The sequence below is a fragment of the Schistocerca cancellata genome, chromosome 9 (genome assembly GCF_023864275.1).
Source record: "Schistocerca cancellata isolate TAMUIC-IGC-003103 chromosome 9, iqSchCanc2.1, whole genome shotgun sequence".
NCBI classification, from domain to species: Eukaryota; Metazoa; Arthropoda; class Insecta; order Orthoptera; family Acrididae; genus Schistocerca; species Schistocerca cancellata.
Window position 1 is genome coordinate 419,137,495 of NC_064634.1, and position 8,844 is coordinate 419,146,338.

At 41.2% G+C, this 8,844-nt stretch overlaps 1 pseudogene; it reads right to left on the reverse strand.

Annotated features, from left to right (window-relative positions):
• Positions 1-8,130: 8,130 nt before the first annotated feature.
• LOC126102504 (5S ribosomal RNA) lies at positions 8,131-8,248 on the reverse strand (annotated as a pseudogene).
• Positions 8,249-8,844: the final 596 nt, after the last annotated feature.

Consider the following 8,844-nt stretch of genomic DNA (forward strand, 5'->3'; position numbering starts at 1 on the left):
AACAATGAGAGAATTGATGGAGCCACGCTTGTGGATGAATGTCGTTGGCAGAATTCTTAAACGCTTTGAATTTATGTGTAGCAATGAACAGCTTATAGTCAAAATCATCGTGTCGGCGAGTAGCATATCGGTCATTGTTACGTCGTGTCAGCGGTTCCACCTCAAAATTCGGTGCACCTTGCCAATTTCTTTCATAATTTCCGAAATGCACTGTGTTATTATTTTGTGGCTTTTCCGTATTTCTAAGTTCCTCTTCCCGTGTTGGAGCGCGAGTGTCCTCTGAAATATGAAATTTTTGTATTACTTGTGCCAACTGATCTTGTACTTCCCGGATTTCTCTTTTGTATTGCGTATTAATTTGATTCTGATTTTGTTTAAATTTCTTAATTTGTTCATACTCTTCTGTGTCAGTGATGGCTACAGGTCTTGTGTCATTCAGATCATCATCTACCTTTGCAGATAAGTTAGTGAACTGATCCGAAAGTTCGGCTACTTTCTCCGACAGTGTACTTATTTCCTCAGTGTGTTTTTCTGAACCAAGTTTCAGTGTCCATTTGTGTTGAAATCGTATCTACTGTGTCCTTTAAGTTTTCTTGAGTTTTTGCAATTTGCGTAACCGAATCGGTAGATGCAACTGAGTAAATTTTAGCTTGCAAGGTGTCGTGATTTTCATGAACAATAGTTTGCAGTTCTTTTATGACTGCTTCGTGATTCTGTAATGCATTTTCATTACGCGATAAAATAGGTTGGAAATGCTCACAAATTTGTGTTTTTACGTCATTACAGACTTTTTGACATTTCGATTCGATGTTATGTAACTCAGTAGTTAAATCTTCACGTGTTTTTTCAAGCGTGGTGTCTAACTTTTGAAGATTTTGTTCCATTGTGTCTAACTTTTTAAGATTTTGTTCCACTGTGTCTAATTGTTGCTGTGTTTGTCTTCGGTGTTGTTCCATTGTCTCTAACTTTCGAAGATTTTGTTCCATTGTGTCTAACTTTTGAAGCTTTTGCTGTGTTTATCTCTGATTTTGTTCCATTGTGTCCAACTTTTGAAGCTTTTCAAATGTTTCAAATGGCTCTGAGCACTATGGGACTTAACATCTTAGGACATCAGTCCCCTAGAACTTAGGACTACTTAAACCTAACTAACCTAAGGACATCACACACATCCATGCCCGAGGTAGGATTCAAACCTGCGACCATAGCAGTCGCGCGGTTCCGGACTGAGTGCCTAGAACTGCGAGACCACCGCGGCCGGCTTTTGAAGCTCTTGTCCCATTTGTTGCATTAATTGTAATAACAATGCACTGGTGTCTGAAACATGTTCCTCAGTGCTATTCGGCAATGCATTTGAACCGGCAATATTCGCAGTTTGAAAAGCAGAAAATGTGTCTTGACTTATTTGAGAAAAGGGTGAGGACGCAAAACCTGAATCTACAGTATTTGCAAGATTGTGTCCTGTCATTTCGGATTCCTGAGGCAAGCTGATGCCGACCGATCGATCGATAATGCTTCCCTGTTCACTAATTGTTTCACTGTCTACACCATTGTTTGCAGCCCGCTGCATTTCCCTATGTACAATTACCAAATTACTACTTTGAACATTAGTTAATTCATTACTCGGTGGCGCTAACACACTGCTTTCGTCTAAACTGTCATTTCTCAGTTTACTTTGGAGCCTAGTATTACGTTTTTCACACGCCATTATTGTCACAATATTTCACACGATAACACAGAAAAACACAATTTGAAGAGCAAAAATAGGGGAACACATTAACATAGCACTGAAAATGATATCTAGTTAATTGCAAGCGCAGCTGCGAAATACTTGGTGCAAATCTACATGCATGCCACAACTGTTTTACTGTACAAGAATGAAAAACTACAACTACAAAGGAAATTCTCTCTACAACAACGCGCTAGCAATAAACAGTAGCTACACTAATTACACAAACTACAAGAAAAAAAATCAGAAGATTCCAGTGAGGTATCCTCGGCTAAGGGTCGACTTATGAAACGTCCCCTTTGAAAAATTGTACAGGACTGAGCTTAAACTAACACACAATATTTTTAGCGCAACGCAATCTGACTTTCAAAAATCCCTACAAAAGAATGGCCCTGACTAACATTAACCTATACCTTTCACAAATCACTTACCTCACAAAAATCTTCATTACTCGAACTACTGCAATACAGCGAGCGCCACTACTGCCAGCTAAATAAAAGATTCAAACTACGGAAGGCACTAACTACTGATAGGCATAGTTAGCAAATGAAAGATTTTAATAGAGAACAAACTATGTATTTACCTTAATAATCATAATATATATAGCAGTTCATGCCATCCAGTATTACAAATTTCAAAACTCCGCCATCTCTCTCCCCACATCCACCACTGCTGGCGGCTCACCTCCAACTGCGCAACGCTACGCGCTGTTCACATCCATCTGCCCAACAATACAATGGCAGACAACAATGCAAACTAGCCATAGACTGCACACAGCACAGCCAGTGATTTTCATACAGAGAGCGCTACGTGGCGGCGGCGTTACCAATATAAGAACCTAAACAGCCTACTTAGAACCTAAACAGCCTACTTACAGATGTTGTGGAGCCTACTGGTAGCGACCAACTCCCTGTCCTCCTCACCATTTCAGACGGTCGTCGCCCACGCCCTGACCCTCGTAATGACCCTCCCCCTAAGTAGGTCCATGACTATTCCCGTGCCAACTGGAATGCCTACCGGGATACCCTCTCCACCCAGGTCGATAGCCACCCCTTCACCTACCACCACCCCGACGATGTCACCCATGCCGCCTCCTTTCTCCAGCAGACCTTGTCTGAGGCCGTGGAGGCCCACATCCCTACTGTCGCCATCCACCCCCACCGTCCCACGAGTCCAACATGTAAACAACTACGTCTACTAGAATGAGATTTTCACTCTGCAGCGGAGTGTACGCTGACATGAAACTTCCTGGGAGATTAAAACTGTGTGCCGGACCGAAACTCGAACTCGGGATCTTTGCCTTTCGCGGGCAAGTGCTCTACCATCTGAGCTACCCAAGCATGACTCACGACCCGTCCTCACAGCTTCAATTCCGCCAGTACCTCGTCTCATACTTTCCAAACTTCACAGAAGTTTTTCTGCGAACCTTGCAGAACTAGCGCTCCTGGAAGAAAGTTCGAGTTCGAGTCTCGGTCCGGCACACAGTTTTAATCGGCCAGAAAGTTGCAACTAGGTCTTCTGATCCTGTGGGAAGAGGATTGTGATTTTACGTCGGAAAACAATGTTTTGTTTTCCTTTTTGTGTTCAATCCCAAGATCGGTGTAATGCAGTTCTTCAGGTAATTATCATCATTTCTCCACAGCTACTATAATGTACTTCTATTTGTACCTGAATACTGTATTCACGTTTCCTTCTGCTGCAGTATTTGTTCTTCATACTTCCCTCTGCAACGTTGGAATTATACTTTGTGGTCCACTAAATACTGCTCAGACTACATTCGGCATCTGACTTATTTCAAGGCATCCTACCATGATACTCACTCCAAAAGATGTAAGACGATATATTTGTGGCACTGCTCTGTTTGATTCACTTAGAGCTTAGACTCTACTCATGAGGAAAAATACTGTATGGCTCAAATATACGCTTTTGTACAACGTCCTTGTCTGAAGTAGGGAGTCGTTTCTTCCTACTGCGGCATTACTGTAACGCATCACTAAGCAATATTGTTTCACATCCTGGCATTATTTCGTGATTACTTTATCCACAGCAGTGGATATGTGGGCCTGGTACGAAAACGTCACGTTTTTCACTCTGGGAGAGTGGACGACCACTGTGGTCTCGGGGACTGTTGTCAGCAGCAAGAAATCATTGAATCACATTAGGAGAGACGAGCCTCTCCAAGGATTCAGGCGGTTTTTGTGGAAGTGAGGTTGCAGCCTGCTTCATGCTTTTGTGGTGAGGGCTGGCACCTGGACTAGCTAAGGACAGGGTATGCCATCACTGCCACCCCCGGACAATAACTGGGAGTGGCATTTTTGCCTTTCCTGCAAGAACATCATAATAGGCTGATGTGCCATGGCGCCATTCAACCTTCAAGAGAAGATTAATTACAAAATTTTTGTCATCCAATAGAACTAAGTCATCTCGCCAGCGTGCTTGGTGAAAACAGGCTGACCCATCGAGAAGACCACTGTTTGTACCTGTACAGATCTCTTGTTTGTCAGTGTGAGTTTTGTATATGAGGAGTGAGAAGTTTACACTCTATTTCCCTGTTCATTTTTCATGAAAAAAGCGACATTCTCGCCTGTAACTTTGGTAATATAATTCTAGCATCACTTCCATGTGAATATTCTTGAATGCAGAGATGTGAAGCGGGAGAAGTAAGTTTTGTGGCATTCAAGTTCTGGCCGCCATGCAACTGGTCTTCTAGCCCCTGTCTAGTGGTTATGTGCGTACACTTTGCTGAAATTGCGGTAACGTAAACCTCACAATCTGTGGCAGCACACTCCACCTTCTCAGCAGTTCACTGCTTCCTTGTTCTGGCACGCAACTTCAGTTGCTCATTTCATTATAATTTTTGATATTGTGTCATTAACACTGAATTTACGAGAAACACTGGTAATGTTAACTTCTTGCGATTTCTCTATGCAGTCTTCCAAATAATTTGCTACTTCCTCACAGGGTTAGAGTATTTTAAACGAATTAAATTTAGATTTTTAGTAGACTTCGCTCTCTGTTAACTACTTGTGTATTGTGGTCAGTAATTAGAACAAATAATAATCTTTCAAACTTAAATTTAATTTAAACTGCAAGCGCGTTTAATTTATTGTACAACTATTCCATGATTAGGTGACCCGCTAATAACAGATAATACCAGCTGCACACCTACGCTTGTTGCTCTCACTGTTGTGGCGTTATGGTTGTGTTCAGAGGCCAAAATTTCTCTTTTATTATTCACTGACGGTAAGAGCATTAAACTTGCCTGTCGTGTTTGATTATAAATTTGTTTGCTGCTTAGAAAGAACTGTGTCGCTTTCCTCTTTGATTGTAAGTGTGCTGTGTCTTGTGTCATGACTATCTTGCTAACGACATAGAAATATTCAGACGTTATATGCAACAACATTTTAATGGAACGTCATACCATGAGTACCCATGGAAACAGCGTAAACTTCTACTGTACATACCGAAATGGGTGTTTTCAAACATAAGTCACCTTTTATCCTTCAATTTTCCATTCCATATACGTTTACTGACAATATAAGCTCAATGTAGATAAACACCACGTTCTTTCATATATTCAAGGGGAGGTACCATAAGATTTCAACCCGGTCGTAAGAAAATTTGTTTCATAATATGTCTTGTCATGCTAAATTCAGTGAGTAATTCCAATTTACTGAACAACATTTTTTCATCACTTTAGAATTTTTGAGTTTTGAAAAAAAAAACATTATTTTTTCAAACCCACGCGTAACGCTGTTAATTGTCACGGAATGTATTCACAAAAATTGTGAGACAAAAACGTTTAAAATTGACGGAGGAGTAACATTATTTTTATTGTGGCCCTTTCGATTTGTTTCAGAATAAGTCGAAGTATAGTTAGTTTTCTATCATTAGATATAGACAGGGGATAAGTAAAATAATGTGAACAGTGGTAATAATTGGATGATTGTGTCTGACTATCAACAACGCAAGTAAGGTACGTGTCGTGCTGGACTGTGCGTGTTCAGTTAGCTCTAGGCATCAGTACAGGTTCTTTTCGAGTAGTGCACACTTCGTATTTGCATTCAGAGGCCGAGTTCGACGTGTAATAAAAGACAGAGTTCCAAAGAGGACAGATTTTTGGTGCTCGATTAGTTGGAGTATCAGTAACGAAGAGAGCCAACTTATTGAATATTTCAAGAGTAACTGTTTCAACAGTCATGACAGTTACACAGAATATGGAAAGACATCATAGTGTAAACACAGTAGTGGCGGAAATCATAACTCAATAACAGAGATCGTCGTACGCTAACATAAATTGTGTCAAAACAACACAAAACTTACGGTGGCTAAAGTGACTGCCGAGCTCAATGGCCATCTTTGAGACCCCGTATCTAATAACACTCTCCGCCGAGAACTCCTTAAAGCGAATATTCATGGACGAGCTGCTGTACCGAAACCATTAGTGACGACAATCAATGCAAAGAAGCATAAAACATGGTGTCAGAAGAATAAGACCGGAACAGCTGATCATTGAAAACAGGTCACATGGTGCGACGAGTCAACGTTTTCGATATTTCCAACATCGGGCCGCGCTTACATCTGGAGAACGCCAAAAGAAGCCTACAATCCTGATTGCTTGATTTCAACGCTTAAGCATGGAGGCGGAAGTGTCATGGTGTGGGCAGCCATGTCATGGTATACTGAGGGTCCATGTTACAAGACAACGAGTATGCGAACATTTTAGGTGATCAGGTGCACCCCATGATTCAGATGCTATCCCCCATCAATGATGTCATATTTCAGGACATAGTGCACCCATTCACAAAGCGAAGACAGTACAATTGTGGTATGAGGAACACGCAACTGAACTGCAGTGTCTTCCCTCGCAAACCCAGTCCTCGGCCTTGAACATTATTTAACCCTTGTGGGCGGTATTGGAGCGCAGACTGTGGAGCATATTTCCGCCTCCCTCGTCACTACAAAAGTTAGAAGAGGTTCTGATCGAAGAATCGCGTAACAGTCCACTGGAGACTCTACAAACGTTGTATGCCAGTATTCCTCCCGTATCTGTATTACGGGCAAATGGGGGTCCAACCGCTTGTTAATAAACCATTCCCAAGTAAGTACACATTATTTTGACTATCCCCTGTATATACTCTACAGAAATTCAATTGAAACATTAATTTTATGTGAATACGTCTATACATGTGTAATCTGTAGGTACATCCCCAGTCGTATATGTATATGTGACCAATCTCTATACACATCCTAGACCAACGTAAACAAATAATTACAACTATACTTTTTTTTAAAATTTCCAAACATGAGAATTTCACGGTGGATTCCGTTATGAACTGGAAAGTAAATGTTTATAAAGATTCCTAGTCCATAATCGGCAGTGGCGGCGTGTTAGGTTCTTAGGTGGAGCAGGTGATCAACATTCGAACACACTTCACTTCCTCTACATAACTTTATTCATACCACAATACATACGTACACACTACCGGTAAGGCCCTGCAGTCTAACAACTCTAACGCAACGCGAAGCCCAGCACGATGTCTGGCTGCATGGAAAGACCCACTTTTATTCCGCGTGGCCAACTATATCTGAGGCTGACACCCCACTCGTGCGGACGCAATGGAGACGGCAATGTGTGATGCAATATTTGAACTGAAAATATAATTTTCAAACGTATCAAGTCACCTTTTATTCATTTTTCCTTCATACAGGGCCATACATTGTATGATATTAATGTAACTCTCTTCTATACTAAAGGTAACTACAATTAATTTTTAAAAAATAAAAATTGCAAAAACAAAAAAAAATCCATCAATTTTAAAAAATTTTTTTCAAAACATTTTTGATAACCAACAATTCCACCTATGAATTTAGAAAAATGACGTTTTCAAAACTCAAAAATTCAGAAATGATGAAAAAATTTTGTTTTGCCATTTGATTTTACCCACTGAATTCAGCACGCCAGGAAATGTTATGAAATGAATTTTCAGGCCCGTGCTTTTTTTTTTTTTTTTTTTTTTTTTTTTTTTTTTTTTTTTTTTTTTTTTTTTTTTTTTTTTTTTTTTGATGAGAGGAAATTTCACCAGTACGTCCCCTTAATCATGTAAGCAAATACAAAGATCTGAAGCTTCCGTGTCGTTGTTATTCTGTACAGTGGCAACACCTTGCCATGAGCCCTCTTGTAATGTGTTTTTTATCTATTTATTATTTCCACTACATGCACAATAGCCCATCGGGACCATCCGACCGCCGTGTCATCCTCAATTCATGATGCGAATAAGACTGGCGTGTGGTCAGCACATCGCTCTCCCGGTCGTTACGATGGTTTTCTTTGAGCGGAGCCGCTACTATTCGGTCGTGTAGCTCCTCAATTGGCATCACGAGGCTGAGTGCACCCCGAAAAATGGCAACAGCGCAAGGCAGCCTGAATGGTCACCCATCTAAGTGCTGGCCACGTCCGACACCGCTTAACTTCGGTGATCTCACGGGAACCGGTGTATCCACTGCGGGGAGGCCGTTGCCACTACATGCACACGTAACGGTTAATCGTAACAGCTGAAACTGATATTATTTGAAGGGACACTATACGAGGAGGAAAGATGACACAGTAAATATGTATGTACAAACCACTCGTTCCCGAAATGATTGAGAATTATGTTACCAATGCACGCAGTCCTAATTATTGGTGACTGTCCTTACATTCAGGAAAAGCAATAGTTAAGATGTGTCATCGCATTTTTGGTAGAAGCACAGTTATTCATCTAGAACGAAAAATGTGGCTACCTGACGGTGTTACCCTTGACCCATCTCTGAAAAGCATTCGACGAAATACACTTATGGAAATTGAAATAAGAACACCGTGAATTCATTGTCCCAGGAAGGGGAAACTTTATTGACACATTCCTGGGGTCAGATACATCACATGATCACACTGACAGAACCACAGGCACATAGACACAGGCAACAGAGCATGCACAATGTCGGCACTAGTACAGTGTATATCCACCTTTCGCAGCAATGCAGGCTGCTATTCTCCCATGGAGACGATCGTAGAGATGCTGGATGTAGTCCTGTGGAACGGCTTGCCATGCCATTTCCACCTGGCGCCTCAGTTGGAC